The 24716-nt window shown below is 44.7% G+C and overlaps 1 protein-coding gene and 1 pseudogene across 8 annotated transcripts in view; one reads left to right on the top strand and one right to left on the bottom strand.

Annotated features, from left to right (window-relative positions):
- Positions 1 to 24716, top strand: part of NTM (neurotrimin) — a 959656-nt gene that overhangs the window by 586147 nt on the left and 348793 nt on the right. The window lies entirely within an intron of this gene.
- LOC106724441 lies at positions 12474 to 13341 on the bottom strand (annotated as a pseudogene).

Raw genomic sequence — 24716 nt, 5'->3', positions numbered from 1 at the left:
GTGAGCGGGCATAGCGACCTCCGGCATTGGAAAGTCTAGCCATTAGACACCTGATGAGCCCTGGCCGGTTTGGCTCAGTGGGTAGAGCGTCAGCCTGCAGACTGAAGGGTCCCGGGCTCGATTCCAGTCAAGGGCACGTGCCCGGGTTTCGGGCTGGATCCTCAGTAGGGGATGTTCAAGAAGTGGCCAATCGATGATTCTCTCTCATCATCGATGTTTCTGTCTTTCTCTCCCTCTCCCTTCTTCTCTGAAATCAATCAAAATATATTTTAAAAAATAGACATAAGGTAAGAGCCATCTGCAGTGACAAGACTTGGGAGTGGAGGGAGCTGGAAAAGATGAAGGCTTGATGCTTGAAGTGATTTCTTCTCCGCAGAGGTGACAGCAGGCTTCTCTAGACAGTTGAGGGCACTTTATCATGACTCTGGGTCTCTGGCCAGCTATGCACTTTGGTAAAACAGGGAGGCTCTTAGGCACGAGGAAACCTTGAGAAGTGTTTTAGCCTTTGGGCTACTTGCTGAACACAGGTTCCCCTTACTATTCCTCTCCAGATGGGTTGGACCCGCACAGAACCTTCCTTCCAGCGCAGGGACAGCGTTCTCTCATCGCATTTGTTAGCTTCCTTCCCAGTCTCTTCCATTTGCATTTCTTCCCTAGCTGGGTGCCTCGCCCTAACTGATGGAGACCAGGCACGGGTGCGTGTCCTCCCCGCCTTGCCCCTTTCCTCCAAGGTTAGCCTCGTCTGTGCGGGGCAGTATCAGCCAGAAAGCGCTGGAAGACGCGTCCCGTAATTAACAGCGCCTGGGGCTTGGAATTGGCAGAGAGAGTGAATCCAAGGCTCTGCCTCTGTCATTAATCAGCTTCCCGAACTGTCCAGAAGGATGTCTGGTCACACTTCTCTTCCTCACGCGCCTACTCTGCGCCGTCTGCTTTGTGGCCTGCTGGTCATTTCACTTAATATTTCACTTAAAGTGAAGGAGAGGCTATCACCCTAGTTTACATAGGTGGTCGCTGAGGTTGGGAGCAGCCTGAGGTCCTATAAGGGACTCGGAGGCTGTGCTCGGATTTCAACCCCAGTTTTTATTTTAGTGCGAATCTTGTTTTCTTTCCCAGTTATTACAGTTGCCTCACGTCACAAGGCTGTTTTGAGGACCAGGAAATTATAATATATATGAAAGCTAAGAGGGAACACCTCACCATTGTTTGGCAGCGTTCTGATTGCTTCTGGATCTTAGTCACTTGTTTCTTATGGGAAAGCAAGTTTCCGCAGTCCCTGGCTTTGGAGGAATAAGGGCAGGGAGGGTTACAGTTTCTGTTCATCCCTGGAAGCCAGTTCCCCGACAGCCTCATTCTAGAGGCCATTTTGTCCCCCTGGAAGTTCAGCTGCAGCCCTGCTCCAGGCTGCACTGCTCTGGACACAGGGCTGCTGGGCTGCTGAGCTGCGGAGAGGCCTGGCTCCCCTTCCTGCTGATGTCACTTGTGCTAAATGGTTGAGAAACAGCTTCCTGCAGCATCACGGCGCTCATGCATCCTGGACCCTAGGACCCACCTCTGTTTGTTTCCCTTCTTTTTAAAAAAAAAAACATATTTTAATGATTTTTTACAGAGAGGTAGAGAGAGGATAGAGAGTTAGAAACATTGTTGAGAGAGAAACATCAATCGGCTGCTTCCTGCACACTTCCTACTAGGGATGTGCCTGCAACCATGGTACATGCATGCCCTTGACCAGAATCGAACCTGGGACCTTTTAGTCCGCAGGCCGATGCTCTATCCACTGAGCCAAACCAGTCAGGGCATTGTTTTCCTTCTTTAGCAGAAACCTTATAAACGTGCTTCCTGCCATTCACTCTGTTTTAAATTTTGCTTTATTTTATTTTCAAAGCTGGTTACTTAAAAAGTTTAGTAAGACAGGACATGTTTGGGAAGGGAATTCAAGACAAGTGAAAAAAAACACACACAAAAACACAAAACCCCACACATTTCAAATAAACAGAATGTAATGAAAAGGTACAATTTAAAACAGCCATATCAAGACAAGAGTATTATTTATTATTAAAAGCGAAATTCTAACCTTGTGGGGAGCTCAATTGGTTGGAGCATTGTTCCGATACATCAAGATTGTGGGTTCGATCCCTGGTCAGGACACATACAGGAATCAACAAATGATTGCATAGATCAGGGGAACAACGAATCAGTGTCTCTCTCTCTCTCTCCAAAATCAATAAATAAAAATTTGAAAACCTATATTTTATCTCATATCAAACATGAGTGAAAGAAATGTACTTCTTAAAAATCTATAAACTGCTAGGATTTTGATGAATAGAAAACTGGATTTATAATCAGACCTTCAAAACTTCCCAACACATAGACATCCTCATCTTGTTCCCAAATTGAGAGATTGCATCCAGAGTTTGACTAGTAAAAATAACATTGGATTTAGTTTCGGGTTTTTTTTTTATAGATTAAAAAAGTTAACTTTAATCTTTATCCTGTATTTTGTGTATGCACCTATATAATCATGATATATCATTAAATAGTATTTTCTTTATGATTTTACATTTATATGCAAAAGTGAAATGAGCCATCATTTTCTTTCTTTTACTGCCTATATTCAGGGTGTTTTTTTTTGGTATAACATTTATTGTAGTCTCATAAAATTATTACAATAACATTTCCCACAAACTTTTATAAATAAGAGATTTATTAAGTGGACTTCAAAGTTTTGGATACAATTTATTTTATTTTTGTTTGCTGGGCATGCATTACAAGTACCAGTAAAGGTAATACATGTAAGACTATTTTAATTGTCATTTCACTAGTTTTTTTTAAAATATATTTTATTGATTTTTTACAGAGAGGAAGGGAGAGGGATAGAGACTTAGAAACATCGATGAGAGAGAAACATCGGTCAGCTGCCTCCTGCACACCCCCCACTGGGGATGTGCCCGAAACCAAGGTACATGCCCTTGACCAGAATCGAACCTGGGACCCTTGAGTCTGCAGGCCAACGCTCTATCCGCTGAGCCAAACTGGTTAGGGCTGTCATCCCACTAGTTTTAAACATCTGCTCTTCCTATGTGTCCCTCTCCCACCCTGGGCCATTTAGGAAGAGGGAAGTTTAATTTATCATCTTATCCCATGTCCCTAATCTCAAATTGGAGGGTGTGGAGTTTTAATATTAATACAGACTTTTTGGAGTAGAGATTGCTTTCAGGGATATGTGTGTGTGTGTATGTGTGTGTGTGTATGCATGTGTGTGTGTATGCATATGTGTGTGTGTGTATTTCCCCCATTTTTAAATATCCTGGACACTTTGCTTGAGGAGTGGAAGCCAAGGAAGCGAAGGCTTCATGCTTGATTGCTTTTCTGATTGGTGCCGTAAAAAGAATGCATTAGAGAGAGAATGTTTGATTTAAAAAGCGCCTCAATGCCAGCACCACCTCTGTTTGTTTTCCTTCCTTTAGCAGAAACCTTATAAAATTTTTATGAAGCATTAATGGATCTGAGATTTTCTCAAAGCAAATTTTATGAGGTGGACTTAATCCCACACATTCGACCTAATTTAGCCGCCTTTACAGACACAGAAGGAAAAGGCGCCGGGAGATTACTCCTGGGTGACTCAGCACCCCGGGGAGAGTGGCAGAGGGCAGGGAAGGGGGTTGCTCACACTCGGTGCTCTGCTATGAAGTCCCGGAGGCTGCTGGGTGGTGGAAGTAATTACCACACCGGGTGGAGGGAGGGGATACCCGGGCCACAAAGAGTACCACCCAGGTAAGCCAAAGTGCAGGTATTGAATCTGAAGTCACCATTTAGTGCTGACTTCAAGAACGTCTGTACAGTTCTATTCATCAGTGAGAAAATCACATTAGGAAACACACACATGTATTTGTTCTGTGATGTCAACCTGAAGCCAATGACTTTGATCTCAGCGAAATACACACACAGGCGCGCATATGCACATACAGTACTTGCTCCTTTCACCTGCTTAGTTTTCTGTATCTGAAACGGATGAGCTTTGAAGGTGACGCATTAAATTTCAGTGGAAGTTGATGAGCGGAATTGCATTCTGTAATGTGACATTTGTCATTCCCCAAACCCAGCAACTCGGTGGGTCTCAGCACAGTAGGGGCATTGAGAGGCACCCAGCCTGTCGATGCTGCTTTTGTCCCACTATGGAGGGTGCTTGTCACTCCCTGCGGGCGCTCTGTGAGCTTTATGATTAGCATAACGGGGGGGTGGGGTGGGGGACACCTTTTGGAAGAGAGACAGGAGCTCCTACCCATGGAGACATCTCAGTGCCCTAGTCAAGAACTGTGGAGGGTCTGAGATTTTACCTGACAGTCGTGCTGACAAGGTGGTCTGCCAAGTCTCAGGGATGCTTCTAGCAGCAGACACAAGGCTTCTGGGTCAGAACAGAGGACTTCGTACTCCTGGCTCAGCAAGTGACAGGAACTACTTTAAATCAAACTGTTGCTTAGCCTGTGTGGCTCAGCCGTTGAGCGTCAACCTATGAACCAGGTGGTCACGGTTCGATGCCTGGCCAGAGCACATGCCCAGGTTGTGGGCTCGATCCCCAGTGTGGGGCATGCAGGAGGCAGCCGACCAATGATGTTTCTATCTCTCTCTCTCCCTCCCTCTCTGAAATCAATAAAAATATCTTTAAAAAAAATAAATAAATCAAACTGTCCTTCAAGTTCCAAGAGGGTGATGTGTCTGGCCCAGGTAGACTCTCTGAAATCAATAAAAATATCTTTAAAAAATAATACATAAATCAAACTGTCCTTCAGGTTCCAAGAGGGTGATGTGTCTGGCCCAGGTAGGTGCTCTATCCATGCTCCCTCAGTTTGTGTGACTATGGGAAGGCTGTGGGGCAGGCAGCTGAGGATGTTGGCAGAGAGTGGCGGGAGCTGGGCCATCCCCTGCTACAGGTTCTGATCAACGTTTCTGTAAGGACAGGCAGAGCTGTGATCAAATTGTGGTCAGAGCCACCAGGAGTGGGACGGCAGACCCAGCGGTCGGTTAAATTAAGGTGTTTGCAGAAATCAGGAAGAGCTACGCTAGGTCATTTCCCTCATGAAGACGGCTCCACAGTCAGGTCTAAAAGACAAAGATGACTCATATCCCTTCCTCCTTCAATTCCCAGGGTCTGAGGTCCCCAGGGTCTGAGGTTTGCTCTCCAACTACAGAATTGGTGTGTCATAGCCCGTAGCTATAACTTTACCTTTTCCAATGATCTCTTGTTTGTATCTATTTTTTTTGTTTGTTTAATGCAGAAGAGTCAGGTGCAAGAGGGTTGAGGCCATTTTTATAGCACAGAGATGCCTTATGTTCCCACTGCAGAGGGTTTGTGACAAGAGTCAACTCAACTACATGGTCGTTACCTTTGGCTCTGTGACCGTGTCAGACCAACGAGGGATCCAGGAGGCTAAACAGGAATGAAGGTTGAATCCTCTGGGTCCCATTCGGACAGACTGCTCCCCAGAGGGTGAACCAACCCGGCTGGCCTGGCATTGTCGTCAGGGGAAAGAAAGAACATCATGCCCAGGAATTATAGGGTGAATCCTTGGCTTTTCAGGACAGGCTTGTAGAATGCCACCCCCCCATTTATTTTGTCCTGTTCAGTATCCAGAAAGTAGGTGAAAAGAGATGATCTCTTTCTTAGAACAGCCACATTTCAAGAACCATAGTGACCTATCCAGGGGTTCTCAACCTTCTGGCCCTTTAAATAGAGTTCCTCATGTTGTGACCCAACCATAAAATTATTTTCGTTGCTACTTCATAACTGTAATGTTGCTACTGTTATGAATCATCATGTAAATATCTGATATGCAGGATGGTCTTAGGCGACCCCTGTGAAAGGGTCGTTCGACCACCAAAGGGATCTCGACCCACAGGTTGAGAACCACTGTATTAAGCTGTGTGTCCTGGGAGGAGGCAGAGGAAATCTTTCTTATTCCATGTTTTGGAGGCTCTTCCAACAGTCAGTAGTTTCAGATGCCTGCGGCTGATAGGGAGCATAAAGGCCCATCCAGGACCCTAACTGTCCGTCCTTTGTTGAATTGCTTTCATGATAAAAGGTGCAGCATTTGGATAGCAGAGGCTCTAGAAAGCTCAAGAAAACACAAAACCCAGGTTAGTTTCAAGGGCCAGAGGCATTGTGGCTGGAATTAACAGACTATACCAGACTAGCAACACTGAGAAAGTGTGCACTGTAGTGAGGCAGCGTCAGTGGCTCTGAAGTGGTGGGGGGGGGGGACAGTCAAATGCCAGATACAGTCAGCCTCCCGGGAGATGCACCATGCAGGGTGGCATCAGCCAGCTTCCTGCAGGAGTCAAGTGGTAGCCCTTGCATTGGAAACAGAGCCCATTCCTATGTGCCCAGTCTAGGATGCGTTGCCATGTCTAGTGCAGCGATGGATCCAGACATCGGTGGCATCCATAAAGTTGGTGCAACTTTTTTGCAGTTGGTCTCATGAAAGAGCAGACCCTTGCCGTGGGCATCCATGAGTGACCCCGGGGGTTTGATTAGTCGCTTTGTGATTTGTTTCCACAGCTCACAGTTTTCTAAGTGACAAAGTGGCTAGGCTGTTGACAACAGTTCAAGAGTTAGTAACTATGCGATAAGACTCACCAAGGAGAGTGTTACCAAGAACTAAGTAAGGGAGATGCTATCCTCATTATGTGGGCATGAAAGGAAACATATCTTCTGCTCAGGAGGGAGACACTACCTCATTCTTCTAAGGTTATTCTACAAATATCTGTGAAAAGATGGGCAGGTCCTCTGCTTTTAAGATGGGCAGGTCAGGAGGGAGACACTACCTCATTCTTCTAAGGTTATTTATTCTACAAATATCTGTGAAAAGACGGGCAGGTCCTCTGCTTTTAAGATGGGCAGAAACACAAGCGACTCATGGCAGATTTTTCCTGGATCCAAACCAGAGTCACTGGGCAGGTGACTGCTAGGCTCTCATTCTGGTTTGAAAGCAACCCTGATTCAGCAAGTACTTACTAGAGTCCTCTAGACTCTGGAATAGGCAGAAAATACATAATAAATAACATAGTGATGGTGTCTTCCCTGTCAAAGCTTCTATAGGCAAAATAATAATGGTGGCTACACTTATACGGTGCTCACTCTACCCAAGGCCTTTTGTAAGTAATTCCCATTAAGATAATCAACATGACACTTTGAAGTAGATACTATTGCTTTTATTCTCTTATTTACAGGTTAGATAATGGGGGTACTAAGAGAGAGGGCGATGGAGTCAGGATTCAAACAAAGCAGTTTCTGAGTTTGTGCTCTCCCTGCTCTGTCTTATACTGCTTCCAGTGGAGTGACCACAAAGTGTCATGAATTCATTGGTTTTATAACACAAGAGGAACTGGGATCATCTGGGCAGGGGGGAGTTAAGGAGCCAGACTGAAGGGCATCCCAGAGGAAGTGACATCTAAGGACAGTCCTGACGGTGACTGAGGAAGAACCAGTGGAAGGTGGGGGAAGAGGTTTGTCCAGTAGGGAAACTGCCTTGCAAAGGCTTTGGAGGTGAGTTGGGATGGCCCGTGATATCTACTTTGATATGTCATTTACTCTAAGGCACATGTTTCTTTGGAAGGAGTAAGCTTGATGAGACCTCCTCCCCACTCCTAATTCACAGCTTTTTGTTTGCTGTGCATTTTTAATGAAAGTACTCCACCCTTGTATTGTTGAGATGGCCAAGGAGCCTCTAAAACATCAGCAAAGTGAGCCGGGGCGTCACAGAAGTGACAAACAAACCCCCCATTACCCGAGTTTATTTTGATTTATATAGGATTCATAAACCTCAGGTGCCTAATTATTTAGCAAGTAGAGAAATTAAGGCCAGCTATGCATGGGGTTACGGGAAAAAAGAAATAGATTCAAAGCCCAGGAGACCGTGTGGGGCCTTAATAGCTTCTTTACTGGCATCTCTTCATTATGGGAGTCTACTGGGCATCATTTCCCCACAGCAAGTGGCCAACTCTTACCTTTATTGCCTACCTCCTGGCAGCCAGGGTGGGTTCCCTGGGTTGAGACACCAGCCTCGTTTTATTGGCCTTCCCCACACTAACCTTCCCTGTAATCATCCCATATTTTCCTCCTCAGTATCACCAGATGGTGAGTGCCCTGCGATCTGACAGCTCTGAATAATTGATACCCGCTCCTACTGAAGTCGAGTTTAGGTTTTGTGGTTCAGCAGGATGCTTTACTCTTGTTGACCTTAACCTTCAGAGGCACTCGGGCATTACCAGGAGATCAATAAACCTTCCTCCGCCTGGCCTGAGAGGACAGGAGCCTGGCAGAGAGTGATGATCAAGAGGAGAGGGAAGGGAAGATTGTGCCGTAACCTAGGGAACGAGAGGAGGGGAGTGAGGCCGCGGGGCCAGGGAAGGGGGTAGGGTCGGGGGAAGTGTGGGGAACATGTTAAGAATAAGAGAGAAATAATGTATTAAGAAGGGTGAAATGAAAAATAAAGACATGGGGGAGAAAAGGAGTTTGAAAAGACAGAGGAGTATGGGAAGGACAATAGAAGCATGAGGACAAATGAAGGGAGTACGGAAAGGAAAGATGTATTCCTTATCTCTCAGGAATTGAAATCTACAGCATGCGAATCCATATACTGTGTTGGTCTCAAGGAACTCAACATCTCATGGGACACAGACAAGTAATTAAACTGTGAGGCAAAGTAAAATAAGGGTCCTAATCAAGGATTGAGTATCTGCTGGGCTTTGGAGGAAAAGGGAAAGGGACTTAATGGTTGAATGCCAAGTAGATGCTAAACAGGCATTTGCATACTCTTTAATTATCATTTATTTTATTTATTATTATAGGTAGTATATAACATGTTGCATATTCTTATTAATTGTTCTTTTGTTTAATTATCAAATAACACTTTGAGGCAGGAATTATTACCGTCATTGAAGAGGAAACAGAAGCGTCCAAGGTTGAGTGCTCTGAGTAAGCGCATTGCTAAGCAGTGGCGCTGGTCTGTGCATGCTGTTTCTTATAACCCTTAGGCCTATGTGTTCTTTCACCCCTGCCCCCCCAAGTTGCCACCCCCAAAGTGCAACATTAGGGTGATTTACTCATGCAGAGGCATTGGGGAAATCTTCAGTAAACGGCAACCTACTTGAAGGTGGGGCTGTGACTGATTTTTCAAATCTACCATAGCTGACATAGTAAATACTGCATAAAATATGCTAGCATGGGAAAGAAGGAAGAGATGGAGGGAGGAGGGATGGGGGCAGCAAAGGAGGGAAGGAGAAATGAAGGAAGGAAAAAAAGGAAGGAAGGAAAGAAGAGTGGGAAGGAGGGAAGGAATTATATTTGAGTTGAATCTAAAAGTATAAATTGTATTTTTCTGGAGTTGATGTTGGGAGGAAGACTATTTGAGGTTGACTAGTATAATCAAAAGTACAGTGTGTCCCTTTGTGATAAGGAATGACAGTTTATTCTAGCTTTATCCTAAGCAGAAGAAAGTAGTGGAAGATAAGATTGCTAAAACAGAATGGATCCTAATTCATTCATTTATTCACTCCTTCATTCATGCATCCATTTAACAAATGTTTAGTCAGCGGTTACTATGGCTAGTCATCGCCAAAAGGGCTTAAGGTATGTCAGGGAATGAAACAGGTAAATACACCTGCCCTTATGGATCTTAACATTCTAGTGAAGAGATGCAGGAACTAAATATAACAAGTAAATTATGCAGAATGCAAAAAGTAATAAATGCTGATGACTTATTACTAAAAAAAAGAGCAAAATAGTAGAATGAGATACAGAGGAAGGGGCAATACCATTTTAGGGTAAATCTCTGGAAGGTGACATTTGAGTGACTTGAAAGAGCTGATGGGATGATTAACACATTTGTCTAGGGCAGTGGTCGGCAAACTCATTAGTCAACAGAGCCAAATATCAACAGTACAACGATTGAAATTTCCTTTGAGAGCCAAATTTTTTAAACTTAAACTATATAGGTAGGTACATTGTTATTAACTTAATTAGGGTACTCCTAAGGCTTAGGAAGAGCCACACTCAAGGGGCCAAAGAGCCGCATGTGGCTCGCGAGCCGCAGTTTGCCGACCACTGGTCTAGGGAATTAATTCCAGGCTGAGGGAATGGGTTGTGTAAGACTGTAGGACACAAGTGAACCTGGGATACTCATGGGCAGCCAGAAGTCAGCGTGGCAAAGGTACATTGGGTGGGGCAAGGTTGGAGGTCAGAGGTGACAGCAGTCTAGATCATGTCAGGCCTCCAGGACTGTGTCACCATGAGAGAAATAAGATGATCTTGGGCAGAGAGGTGACATAGGTTTGAAAATGATTCCTCAGGCTGCTATGTGGGGATAGGTGTGGCAGCAGGGGACCAGCTAGGAGGTAGCTGCAGTTGTCCAAGCCACTGATGATGCTGAGGAAGATGGTTTCAATGGGCATGATAGCCAGGGCCAAATTCCAGATACTTATAGAAGGAAGGGCCAGGAAGATTTGCTGATGCATTTGATACAGAGCGTTAGAGAAATAGAGGAACCAAGGGTAATCAAAGGCTCTGGGCCAAGTTGCCCAGATCTGGGATGGGCATATTATGGGCACACAAGTTTGTTGAAAAGATAAGGAGTTATCTTTTGCGATAATTATGAGATATCCAAGTGGATGTGTTAAGTGGGTAGATGAATTTAAACGAGGTTGGAACTTAAGGGAGATGTCTAGGCAGGAGGTTTACACTGGGAAGCCATGAGCACATAGTTGGCATTTAAAACCATGAGATCAGAGCCCGGCCAGTGTGGCTCAGTGGTTGAGCATTGACCTATGAAACAGGAGGTCACGGTTCGATTCCCAGTCAGGGCACATGCCCAGGTTGTGGGCTTGATCCCCAGTATGGGGCGTGCAAGAGGCAGCCAATTGATGACTCTCATTCATCATTGATGTTTCTATCCATCACCCCCTCTCCCTTCCTCTCTGAAATCAATACAAATATTTTTTTAAATAAATAAAACCCTGAGATTAGAATGGACCACCAGAGAGAGAAGAGAAGAGGTCCAAAAATCATAGAAGGTCTCAAATGCCCTACTCATGGTTTGAAACATTATTTTTGGATCGATGGGGAGCTTTTTTTTTTTTTTTTTTGAGAATAGGAGTAACAAAATCTCAACTGGGCTTGTTTTGTTTGCCTGCTTTGTACAGATGCCACTCTGGTGTCCTATGGCAGGTGGCCCGGGAGGACCAGTCAGGAGTTGGCACAGGAGCCTCATGAAGCTATAATGAGGACCCGGACCAGAACCAGGGCAGTAGGGATGGAGGGGAGCAGGGAACAGGGGGAAGATAAAGAAGAAGGGGAGACAGCAAAACCAATTTTCCTTTCACTCAGTTCAAAACACAAATCACCGGATCAATAGAAAAGAAAACATAATTTAAGCCTGAAAGAAGGTCTTTGTGTTATTTTCTCTGTTTTTCTTTTGTGTGTCTTTTTTTTTCTTTTTAACAGCTTGAGGCATGGCCATGGTTCATAATGCTTTGCCTCCTGGGGCCTAGCTGACAGCGGTAGAAAGGGAAAATAGCCACTGAGTTTTCAGTATTTCAGGAAACTAGTTTCCATCTGAACCGTGGAGGGCACGGAGCTCATTCTTAGCATGTTCAGAACGTGGGAGATAACCTGTGAGACATATAAATCCGAGTTCATGCTTATAGAAGGATGGAAATATGACCATCCCCCCAGATCCCTTGCCTGTTGAATACTTGCAATCATACCACCTTATACAGGAAGCGATTAAAAGCAACATATGTAAAGTAGCTTGCCTGACACACGGTGACTAGATTTTTATCAACTAGATTGCTTTACAGCTTAAATTCACTTTTATTACTTTAATCAGAATGAATTCTCACAATGATCATGTGAAGATCTCCCCCCATTTTCCTGAGAATAAAGACACTAAGCCCTAACCAGGTGAGACGATTTGCCCACATCACAGAGAGATGGAACCAGGAACCAAACCAGTTTGAGAGCTGAGGCCTGCCTCTTCCATGGCACGTGTTGTCCGGAAGTATAGGGACCATGCCACTGAAGACTTGGTGTCTAAGGCACCCTCTAGCCCAGTGGTTCTCAACCTTGGCTGCACATTAGAATCACCTGGGAATCTTTTTAAAATCCTGATTTCTGGGCCTCATCCTCTGGAAATTCTGTTTCTCTGTTATGGGGTGAGGCCACAACATTAGTAACCAAGAAACAGAATTTCTGGAGGACGAGGCCCAGAAATCAGGATTTTAAAAAGATTCTCAGGTGATTCTAATGTGGAGCCAAGGTTGAGAACCACTGCTCTAATCTCAGCATCATCTTTGACAACTGTTTCTTGAGAGTGGTAAGGTTACAGAGGGGAGCTATCCACAAGTGCATAAGGCAGAGGCAGGCCGCGAGCTCAGGGAGGGGAGAATGGTGGCCCCTTTTGTGTGTCTCTACCATAAGGACCTCATCTGGCCTCCTCAGGGTTGGCATCCTCACTCTGCACTGGCTCCGGGGCCTTGCTGGCTGCCCCCACGTGCTGCAGTAAGAGTGTGAGCTGTGAGGATGTGGCTGGGCTAGTTGATCTCTAACAGGCCACAGGTGTGATGGTTTCTTTTTCATTTGTATAAGTCACACCTCTCCTCTACAAATGGCATTTTTAAAAATGTATTCTTACTGATTACAGAGAGGGAAAGAGAGAGAGAAGCATCAGTGATGAGAGAGAATCATTGATCAACTGCCTCCTGCATGCCCCACACTGAGGATTGAGCACACAACCCGAGCATGTGCCCTGACCAGGAATCGAACCCATGACCTCCAGGTTCATAGGTCGATGCTCAACCATTGAGCCACAATGGCTGGGCTGAAGGCCAACCCCCCCTTTTTTGGACTAGGTAAGTGTACTTTGTATTGCAGAAGGAGTGGGTGGCTCCAATGCCAGGCCTGCCGTGCTCCACTGGCTTGTAGGTGATGGAGAACTCCCCCAGGTAGTGGCTCATCATCTCAGGCTTGATTTCCACCTGGTGGAAGGTCTTGCCATTGTACACGCCCACCGTGCTGCCCACCGTCTCGGGCAGAATAATCAGGTCTCGCAGGTGTGTCTTCCCCACCTGTGGCTTCTCCGTGGGCGGCGCCTCCTGCTTGGCCTCGCGCAGGTGCTTCAGCAGCGGGTTCTGCTTCCCTCGAAGGCCCGGGTTCAGCAGCAGCCACCGCCACCACAGGTCACTGCACAGCCGCATCAGCTGCTCCAAAGACATGCCAAGCAGTTGCTGGAGATCCACGCCCCGGTAGGTGAACTGCGGAAAGTCCGCTTCTTCTTCTGCCCCTTTTGCCATCGCGTTGAAGGGAAGCGGAAAGGCCTTGTGAGTACAGCTTTCCGGTGTGGGACACAGCCTTCCACCTTCTTCGCTCTCCCCACGATTATTTTAACTGTTTCTCCACGACCGCGTCTCATACTGCGCTTTGTGTCTATTAAAAGTCCTACCTGATGGACTCGTTTGTCAGCAGGCAAGGGGATACTACCTCTGGGCCCGAAACAGCTGTAATCAAAGGTAGTTAATTGGAGGGCAAATACAATACAGCAGCAGGGCGTTTAGAAATCAATCAGCGTGCAATTAAAGATGAAAACCAGGAGAGGACTAATTCTGTTTTCCATTTGAGTGGTAGGCTGCGTAGTTAAGGAACAGTTGCACAAAGGACAGAGTCTTTGCAGGGATATTTCATCAGAAGTAAAGAAAGTTTGCCCAGTTGCCTCTGTTAATCATGAGAAGTGGTGGAGCCCAGGAGAGAGAGAGGTGGTTGGAGGCAGGTTACATTCTGTAGGAGACCTTTCATGATGTTTTGTCTTCTTCACCTCAAATCTACTCCATTCTTTTAGCCATTGTCTGTATGAGTTAAATGTACTTGTTCATGTTGTTCTGTAATTATTCAAAACTGTGTCTCCTTGACCTGTACCATGTTCCCATAACGCTGTAGAGCAGAGCCCTTTGATCCATTGCCTTTGGAGGCTGAGTGGGGTGGGGGTGGAGGGCACAGGGTGAGTCCACCATGCCTTTTACTATAGATTAGAGCCACATTATAGATACCAGGGGGTTCATGTGGGGAGTTTAGAGGTATATGATGTGAATAGTGGTACTTAAGACACCGGATAGATCTATCCCTTTAAAGCCCTCCTAGTAGGTCTGATTTTGAGGACTGCACAGAATGGACACTCTGTATATTTTGAAAATCCTAACCTGCTCTCTAGGCTGAGTTTTTTTCTCTAACCCCAGGGAACCCTCTCCTCTTTTGCCTTTTTCTGTGTTTTCAACTTAGTATAAAGAAAGAAAGATGTTAATTCCTATATGAAGGCAATGAAAGTAGCGCAGGCAGAAACTTCATTCACACCTTATCAAAACCAAATTCTAAGTGTCCTCATCAGGACTCTGATATCCTTATGTTTTACCTTAACTGAGGTTGTGTGGGTCCTGAGATTCAATTGTATCTTTCCTGTCTGCTTCCCTGTTCTGCTGGCCAGTGAGCTTGAGGTGAAGTTCATTGCCTTTGGGCCTCTCTCCACTCCTGAACAGGGTAAACGATAATGCCACCTGGACCTTCCAGTTGTCATTCACTTGTCAAGTCTTATGTCATTGGTCCTCTTCGGCAGGCTCTGTCCTTCTCCAATGGGGCTCCTCGATTCCCACCTGAAGATCCATGTCTACTCCTTAGTCCCCAGGATGCCTCAATGAAGGCAGCTTTTTTTTATGTCATGTAGTCTTGATGCATGTTTTGTTCCTCTGTAAATTGCCAGGTATGGTGTCAGGGGCAGTTAATTAAGATGTTTTCAAGGATGAAAAAAAAAATGGCACCACTTACCATCTCAGCATGTCATTGTAAATGAAAGGAAGTCAAATGATGTTTGTGCACTGTTGAATGATTTGTGAGTCAGCCTTCTGATTTTGAACCCATGTCATTCCCAGAGGTCTAACTCATTGTGTACCCTCTACCTAAGCTGAAACAGTTCAGACCAACCAGTAATTAGACAGGTAAACAACTAAGCAAGAAGACTAACAACAACAAAATAAATACCATACACTAACAGTCTTCTTAACTTCATGGGTCTTCAGGACACACAGAGAGCTCTAAATTCGTTAAAATGGACTCCAGGTTCCATAGGAAGAACTTCCCTGGACAGGGCTATCTCACCCTTCTGTTTTCCTCTATATTTATATCAGCAGGATGATTCCATGAAAAGGAAATGAGAAAAAAAAGGTCAGATCTCATATCCCTTCTCATTCTTGGTTCATTCAGCCTTTTTGGGGGTGCACAGAGAAGTGAGTGGAGCACAAGACTGCTGCAGTGACTGAGGGCTTTGGGGGATTCCAGAGCCTAGAATTCTCAATCTGGGGGCTCTCCCATAGCCCTAACTTCACAGCACGTGGATTCAGTTCACCATCTTCTCACCATCCGGGGGGGGACTTGTGCGTCTTTATTAGTGCTTCTCCTTTGAAGTATCCATACCGGCCCCTCCACTCCACAGTGGTGAACTCTTTAGGCGCCTTGTTCTTTTACAGCTTGCATTATTTAGAAGAGTGACTGGCGCAGACTAGGCATTTAAGACATATTTGAATAAATGAAAACATAGATGAGTGAATTGTGAATACATTGTGGTAACATTATGTATGCAATACCTTATTACTTACCCCAATTATATTTAACCTGACACTTGTAAGACAGGAATCCTTTTGCATCTTGCCAGGATATTTGTCCTCTAGGTAACTTGAATGATGATCAACATTCACATGTTTATGTCATTCACATGTGAGTTCATGCCTCTCTGCTCTCATGCTAATTAATTCAGTAGGTATTGATTTAATATCTACCATGAGCATGGTATAACGTCTGAAAGGTACATGAAAGGAATGCATAATGTGAAAATAGATGAAAAGATAAATGGGCTCTTGGGTCAGATTGCCTAGGTTCAGATTTTGACTTTATTGCTTCAATGCCCTTTACCTGTCTTCTCATCTGAAAATTGCGATTTTTCTCATAGAGGTACTTTGAAAATTCTATGAGATAATGTGAATGCAAAGCCTGGCACAGTGTTAACATATCCTAATTATTAGGTACCAGTGTTATATAGCCTCACCCACAAAATTTACATGGGAAATAAGACACCGTCTGGTCAGTACCCACTATTAAAGGGACAGACGCATATCACCATCACCGATGTTCTAAGTCCTCTATGTCTGTATGTGTCTTCTGAGCCCCACCCCCTTTAGTTTGCAAACTCCTCGGAGGGGTCTCCCCTCATTGACAAGTGAACATTCTGCTCTCAGTGGCTGCTCTTCAAATGTGTAATCCATTCCTTATGCCTTAGAAAGTATGTGGATTCAAAAAATGTTCATTTTCTGCCTTTTCCCTCCTCTATAGCTTTAGGTAATGGGTGAGATCCAAATAAGGGTTTTTCTTATGAGAAGTCTGGTCTCCTAGGTTTATAAACCACTAAAATGTAAGAAAAAAAATCCAACAAGCTATAAAAGCTTAAATATTAGACCCCTCCATGAATACCTGTGTCATCATCGCTGCCCCCTTTACTTGAATGACCCTCCCCCTGGGGATTATGGAAAGGTGAGCATGTGAGTGTCTGCCTGCCGCCCACATGTATGTTGGAGTTGCTTCCCACCCGATTGAGTCCTGTGGTTGTTTGGTGCTGTTTCAGTCCGAGTCTGTGTGAATGTCTTAACAGTTTCCTACTCGGGAGGGGGAGCATGGGTTGGATTTGAGAGTCCTCAGCTTACAGCTACTACACTCAAAAGGAAGAGGATCACGAGAGGAGAGCATCTCTGGAGTGGAATTTCAAGTCTCTGTGCTCAACAGAAAAAGGAAGAAGTTCTGCCCAGAATTTTCTCTTCTTTATCTTGGAGAGCTTTGGGGTATGTTCTGTGCAGCACCAGGGATGCAATGAGCTAGACTGGGGACCCCTATGGCCTTAGCAGTGAATCCGGTGCCTGTAGCACCAGCAGTCAGTCCTTGGTGACGCCGAACTACATTCCACAGGGTCTGGTTACACTCTCAAAATGAACTAAGTAGCATTTGAAACATGTGATCAGTGCAGGTGGATGACTGTTTTCTTTCTTTTTAAAAAAATTTTATTTGGAAAATCTTGAATGCGGTTTAGCTCTGGTTTCGATCTATTTAATGGGATAAAGATGAAGCAATCACAGGACTGTGGGTGGGCTTAGACCCGAGCCTGAGTGAATAGAGGAGATGAGGGGTTAGGCTTATTCTTGTTCCTGTTTTGTCTCAGCTACCAATTGGCCTGGTGGGAGACAGTTTGGTCTACTGGACAGCAGTCAGTCACCACTTACTTATAAGCTGCCTTTTCCATTTGACAATTTTCAATGTTCTCTTCACATTTTCTACCCTTAGGGATTGTCTGATGTGTTCATGTTTTCGTAAGTCCTTCCTGTCTTACTTCTTGTTTTGTTTTTAAACAATAGGAGGTGGGCACACTAGTTAACACACACACACACACACAAACACACAGACACACATCTACACACACACACTATAGAAGGAAGCTTGAGGGTCATTTCTCTCCCCTTCACTGGCTCCCTTCCCCCTCACCCCCACTCTGGTTCATTAGAAACCATCTTCACAAATGAGTGGATCCAGATAATAGTATCTATATAATAAAAGCTAAGAGACCGTTAAGGCAGAACGACCAGTCGCTATGATGTGCACTGACCACCAGGGGGCAGACGCTCAATGCAGGAGCTGCCCCCTGGTGGTTAGTGCGCTCACACAAGGGGAGTACTGCTCAGCCAGAAGCCAGGCTCATGGCTGGTGAGTGCAGTGGCAGTGGTGGGAGCCTCTCCCGCCTCCGTGGCAGCGCTAAGGAAGGAACAGGGAGCCAAGTGGTAAGGAGTGAGGGTTCCTGGACTGCAAGAGGGCGCAGGCCAGGCTGAGGGGACCTCTCCCCGCCCCGCCCCCACCCCCCAGTGCAAGAAATTTGTGCACCGGGCCCTTAGTAAATAATAAAGTCTAATATGCTCTTTGGAGTTCCAAGATCCACAGTTTAGGGACATGCTCTCAGGATGCGGAGACTTTGTCATACCTCTGTTTCTAACGCGAGAAGGGAAGCAAGCCCGTGTGGTGAGGAATCTTTCACATTGAAAAGAGTCCCAGCCAAAAGGCCCACGTGATGACACAGCTCCCATCCCCATAGTCCTGCTCCCTCCAGAGCACGGGTACATTTAATTTCTCACCACTGTTACCTAAATGCAGAGCAGCATGAGGAACACAGAGAATGAAAAATGTCCACCTGTGTGGGTAGCACACGGCCACTAATCTTTTCTGACATTTACTCTCACTCATGAGCACGGGGGTGACCAGCCCCACCAGTGCTGGATGCTAAAGATAAATGTCAGCCCATCCATTGGAAGCTTCCTGTGCATACATGCATATTGGAAATCAAATACATCTGGCACATCACACACTGAGGCTCGAGTGCCCATCCTTCAGACGCGCATTGATTGCTCTCCGCCACCCCACTTCCCACCACCGCTTGATAGACTTGGAGAATGGCGGAATAGTTGGCTGCATTTTTAATGGAAGCGAAAACACCCACTAAGCTGAACAGTTTTCCCATCATCCGCCTTTATGGCTGTGCTTTGTCTCCCCACGTGCTGCCAAATTTCCCAAGAGCATCTGCTCTTCCCATTGTGCAAATACTGAGCCGGTGCATGTCACGCAAGGGCTATGCTACCCCTGCCAGATAGTGCTGTACATTTTAATTGTCCCTCAGATTGCGCTCGACCAGTCACTCAGGTGCAAACCGTTTCTTCAGCCACAGGCAGCAGACGTCATACTATCTGTGAGCAATGGCTTCGCTCACATAAAGAAGAAGAGGGTTTTGATTTTCTGGTGGTGCCATTTCATTGACTGACTGACTCTTAACCTTGAATATATAAAGCTATTTGAACATTGTGCTTGCATGATATGTTTAAAGGCTTATGTAAATATACCTCATAAGCCCTAGAATCATACAATAGAAGATATTTTGTTTTTTGGATACTGTAGAAATCTGATGTCCAATTAAGATCTGAAGCAAGAATCTTTGTAATCCAATTCATTGTGAGTTGCTTTCGGGGGGCGGGGCGGAGAAATGAGGGAAGGAATTTTTTTTTTTTCATTCTCAGGGAGCCATTAACAAGACAGTATAATGTGGCCTCTGATATGCACGAACAGCCCAAAATAATTTGTGGAGAAAATCAATCATGAGCTAAAGGAAAAAGGAAGTGGCCTAGATTAATTACAGAGTCAGGCAGGCCTGTCAGAGCAGCCAAAGTGATGTCCAGGGGGGAGGCCCTCCCTCCAGGGCCTTCCATGGTCAGAAAGAAAGGAAGGAGCCTGGTTCAGGTGTAACTTCCGGAATGTTAGTGAAGAGAGCACGCGTCACTTACTCAGTTGAGGTAAAAAGGCTGCTTCAAAAATGAAGGTGTCTCTCACCCTCTTGAATAGGAAGTGTGAATTGTCAGTGGAAGGCATGACAGCATGGCCTGGAAAACCCGGAACAAAATCATAATAAATTGAATCTAGGCAATGCAAGGGAGCTAATGATTTGAATATTTAACTTGTCACATAGTTTTCTTCAAAATAGCCATAGATTCATAGAATGCTTGCAGTGGAGATATCCAGTCTGGTGGTTTTCAAATGACTTTGGTCAGAGAACCTGTTCTTCTGAACAAATATTATCCAATATCAAGAAATTAAAGCAAACAGACAAAATCAGATGACAAAAAAGTAGACCTGCTTTGGCTGATGAGCTGACGAGGTTTGAAGCTCTTTCCTTTCTGTCTGTGTCTGTCCACAGCAGGACACCAGGGCTCTATAGAACAGGATTGGAACACAATTTTCCCTGCTGTTAGTTCCTAAATGCCTGCATATTCTCAATCCAAACATGTTTCCATAGTTTAATAAGTGCTTATTATTATTTTACTTTAAATATTTTTTTTTATTTTTCAATTACAGATGGCATATTATATTAATTTCAGGTGCACAACCCAGTGATTAGATATTATATAACACACTTAAGTTATCAACCTGATAGATTCAGTACCCATCTGACACTACACATTCTCATTATAGGATTACTGACTATATATATGCCTTATGCTGTACCTTACGTTCCCATGCCCATCCTTTCACCTTTTTCACCAAACTCTCCAACTTGTCCGTGAAACTTTTTATCTGTCCTTCCATTCTAAATGATAGCTTTGCTGGGTACAGTAATCTTGCTTGTAGGTCCTTGATTTTCCTCACTTTGAATACTTCATGCCAACCCCTCTGACCTGCACAGTTTCTGTTTGTGAAATCAGTTGACAGTCTTATGGGAGCTCCCTTGTAGGTAGTTAAATGCTTTTTTCTTGCTGCTTTTAAGATTCTCTCTTTGTCTTTAACTTTTGGCGTTTTAATTATGATGTGTCTTGGTGTGAGCCAATTTGGGGTCATCTTGTTTGGGACTCTGTGCTTCTTGGACTTGTCTTTTTCCTTTACCAGGTTACAGAATTTTTCTGTCATTATTTTTTCACATAGGTTTTCAATTCCTCGCTCTCTTCTCATTCTAGCACACCCATGATGTGAAAATTGGTATGCTGAAAGTTGTTTCTGTGTTTGTTTCTATGTATTAGGTAGAGCTGCTATGTCTCCTGGGCTTGGTAGAGGGGCCTAATTTCTGTAGGGCCCAGTGGTACAGCCTCTCCAATCACTGGAGTGGGGCACTCCAGGTATGCCCCCCTGTGTGGGCTGTGTACACCCTTCTGTTGTAGTTGCCCCTTGATTGCTATTGACATCTCAATGGGAGGGATTTACTCCCAGGCCAATCAGCTGTAAGAATTGGCATCAATCACTGTGGGAGATCAACTGTGCAGGGACCAACCCCACATAGCAGGACTTACTTCAGTTGGGCTCTTGTGCTTGCTGAGTCTGCCCCTTGAGTGTGTTGCTTGTAGAAGTGTCTCTGGGGCCTCCAGAGGTGCAGGCCAAGGTCAGTCACCAACTGACATACTAAGGTACAAAGCAATCTGCAGAATGCTGCTACTTTTGCTGGACTTGAATGTGCCCAAGGGAGGCCAAACTGCGAACCAAGGACGACTGTCACTAGTGCTGGGCCTGGGGCCACTTAGTGAGAGTTAAAGGACATGCTGAGTCCAGATGCTACTTGTTTGAGAGATTTTAGGAAAGTCTGAAGCATGAGCCAAGACATGTCTCTGAATGGTCCGCAGACCACTGGTGGTCCCTGAGGTCTGAAAGGTTGGCAACCACTGCCCTAGAATGCAGTTTAGGAAACACAGATATTGGCAGGGTTCTGGTTTAATTCCCTCACTTTTTAAATTGGGGGTCCTGGGGCTCAGAGGACCAGTGAAATAACTTGTTCTGGGTGGCAAAATTGAAATAGAGTTGAGAACCAGATGTAGGACTTCTGGATTCATGAAGCTAAGGCAGTTTTCAGGTATATTCTTTTCACTGTCTCAGCATGCCTATGGGCAGGTAGCAGTCATATTCTGGTCTGTCCATGGCGAATACTGAAGCTCAGAAAGTCAAGGTTACCTGGTCAGACCCGAGTATAATTCCACCTCTGTGCCCTGGTCTGCTTACTGCATGCTGAGTCATTCTAGCTCTCAGGGTGTAGGGGAGAGTAAGGCTGTTCAATGTTTTCTATATTAAGACACGCTCAGGCTGAAATTTAAGCCAAACAAGGCGAGTGATGGCATAATTAGCAATGTCATAGTAGTTTCTCAAGGTTTAAAGACACCAGTGCACATCCACAACCCTTTGTAGTGATTTAAGCTGTTTTGCTATGTTGTCATTAGACAATTGGGCAAACCTCCGGCCAAGGTTAAGTACTACCCATGTGGACTATGGGAATGCAATGAAGGCAGTTACAGAACCCTCCCTACTGCTTGTGCTTAATTAAGATATGACCAGGCAGTCTTTCTGTGGCCATTCATTTACTGTCTAGCAATTCAATGAGGGGTAATTGTTTGAGGGTGTTTGAGAGACACTTGCCTCGTTATTAACTCAAAAGTGCCCAGAAGGAAGCACTCATGGTCATTCTTTCTTGACACCCACTTTTTGACAGTACTTCACGTTAGACATTATGGCTCAAGCATTCACGAGTCTGTGGATATTCTAATGGACTTGGTGACATCTAATTACTAATGGGCAATTAATGATAATGGCCCTTTGTGAATATGTAGAGAGATTCTGTACAAGGAACTCATTGCTCTTTGCACATATTAATTAAGATAGATAAGCAGATTGTTATAGACAGGTAGCTTTGTATCTTTATCGATGCTGAGTAAACTGAGTCATCTTCAAATTGTCCCTTTTTGATAAAGAACAATTGTTTGTTTGTTGATTTGAAACCACGTGGATTATAGTTTTAAAAGTAATTGAATAGGGACAAGAATTATAGGGAAGTGGAGGGAATTGATGTCAAGAGAAAATTCAAAGTTTTATTACATTATTTGGATGCCTTAGTTAGTTCTATTCATATATTTTTTGAAATAGGAATTGGTAACTTTACTGGATTGGTATCCAGACCTTAAACAATAGGTAGGCTTTTGGGCAAAGTAATGTCTATCATATCCAGAATAAGGTTCATTACTATAGCCCCAAAGAACCCCAAAGATGCTGGATTCTATTGTCAAGTCAGATTTAGCCTGGGTGGTGTTATTCCATCAGTCCTGATTGATATTATCAATGTCTACTTGCCAAAATCTACTTGAAAATGGACATTTTAATTAAAAACAGAAAATTTATTATACTACCCCTACTGATCACCTCCAAAATCTCTAAATTATTTTATGATGGCTTACTTATGGAATTAAAAATAATTGTTTTAAAATACAGGTAATTACTCAAACTTTAGTGTTAAAACTAAACATGAGACAGTGCCATTATTTTACCCCCAAGTATTTTTTAAATATATATATTTTAAAATATATTTATTGATTTCAGAGAGGAAGGGAGAAGGAGAGATAGAAACAGTAATGATGAGAGAGAAGCATTGATTGGCTGCCTCGTACTAGGGATGGAGCCTGCAACCCGGGTATGTGCCCTGAGCGAGAATCAAACCGTGACTTCCTGATTCATAGGTCAGTACTCAACCACTGAGCCATACCAGCCAGGCTATTCCCAAGTATTTAATGAGCACAACTGATGGGGTCAAACACTGTGCTGAGTTGTGGATGTAGTAATAGAAGAAGCTTTGGTTGTGACTCTTAAGTATAAGACAGTTTGGTGATGGGAAGGAAGGTAAACAAATAATTATAATACAGTGTATAAATCCCACTACAGACATCTGAACAAGTTATAGGGCATAATGGGGGCAAAGAGCAAGAGTTGACTTTGCCAGTAGACCAGTGTGTGTGTATATATGTTTGAATCAGAATCTGTATCAATTAGGGGGAGTACTTTGCTCTACAGACCTATCCACCTGCCATTCAATTTGATTTCATAGTTCTGCAGCGTGGAACTATTGGGAGGGCAGGGGAAGGGGGGATGAGAGGGGGAGCGGAAGGGAGAGAGAATGTGTGTGGATAATAAATTTAAATGTCTTGATCTTTTCCAACCTCATTTATACCTAATGGTGCCTATTTGTTTTGACCTAAGTCGGGGGTCGGGGGCGGGGAGAGATGATATTTGGCATATTGTAGACATTTAGTATAAATATGACTTTAGCCTTCAGATTAAAGTGGACAAGTCCTGAACTATTGGGGCAGTGTAGTAATTTTCTTTTAAATCTGAATTGTATACAGCTGAGGGCTGGAGAAGGTAGAATTCAGGTGTCCTGAAACTGAGTTCTGGGCTGCCTAGCAGTGGTCGGCAAACTGCGGCTTGCGAGCCACATGCGGCTCTTTGGCCCCTTGAGTGTGGCTCTTCCACAAAATACCGATTTCTGCGCTGAGGCTCACAAGCCACATGTGGCTCTTTGGCCCCTTGAGTGTGGCTCTTCCACAAAATACCGACTTCTGTGCATGGGCCACGAAGTTTCAATCGCACTGTACATGCACGCCTGCATGTGGTATTTTGTGGAAGAGCCACACTCAAGGGGCCAAAGAGCCACATGTGGCTTGTGAGCCTCAGTTTGCCGACCACTGGCCTAGGGTATCAGTAGGCAGCGTGGTTTCCAGCTAAGAAGCTCCAGCATGGCTCTGTTTGGTGGCTTCCTGGTTAACTGTGAGACCACAGCTGGGTGCCCCTGCAGTCATTCCCCGGCTCTCGCTCCTATCAGAGGCTGGAGTGGTCTTGATGAGTCTCTGCAGGCACTTCCTCCTCAACCAAGGGATGAGTCATTGGCATGAAGCTGTTTAAGTGATCAAAATATAACGCTTTTAAGGAAACACTCTGCTTACCCTGTGTCCCCTGGCACCTCTGCAGTGTCTCTGTGGCCAGAGTGGACCAGAGGGGACACACGCATCATCCTTGGTTTTGGCTCTTGTTGGAATGTCCAGTATTTCTATGCTGGGATTGGATTTGAAAATTGTTCTGGTTTAGTTCAGGTCACCCTGCATGTGCTCCAGGGCCCTGGAGAGGAGAGGAAAAAACCCAAACACTGCAGCTTGAACTGATGTGAAAGACTGCCCATCTGCCTAAAGGGAAAAGCAGATGACTAGACACACTGGGGACAGTGGACGACACTGGGGATGGTGGATGATGACAC

Source organism: Myotis brandtii, unplaced genomic scaffold (assembly GCF_000412655.1).
Source record: "Myotis brandtii unplaced genomic scaffold, ASM41265v1 scaffold826, whole genome shotgun sequence".
NCBI classification, from domain to species: domain Eukaryota; kingdom Metazoa; phylum Chordata; class Mammalia; order Chiroptera; family Vespertilionidae; genus Myotis; species Myotis brandtii.
The sequence above is the reverse complement of the archived record's forward strand: the minus strand, read 5'-3'. Positions and strand labels throughout refer to the sequence as shown.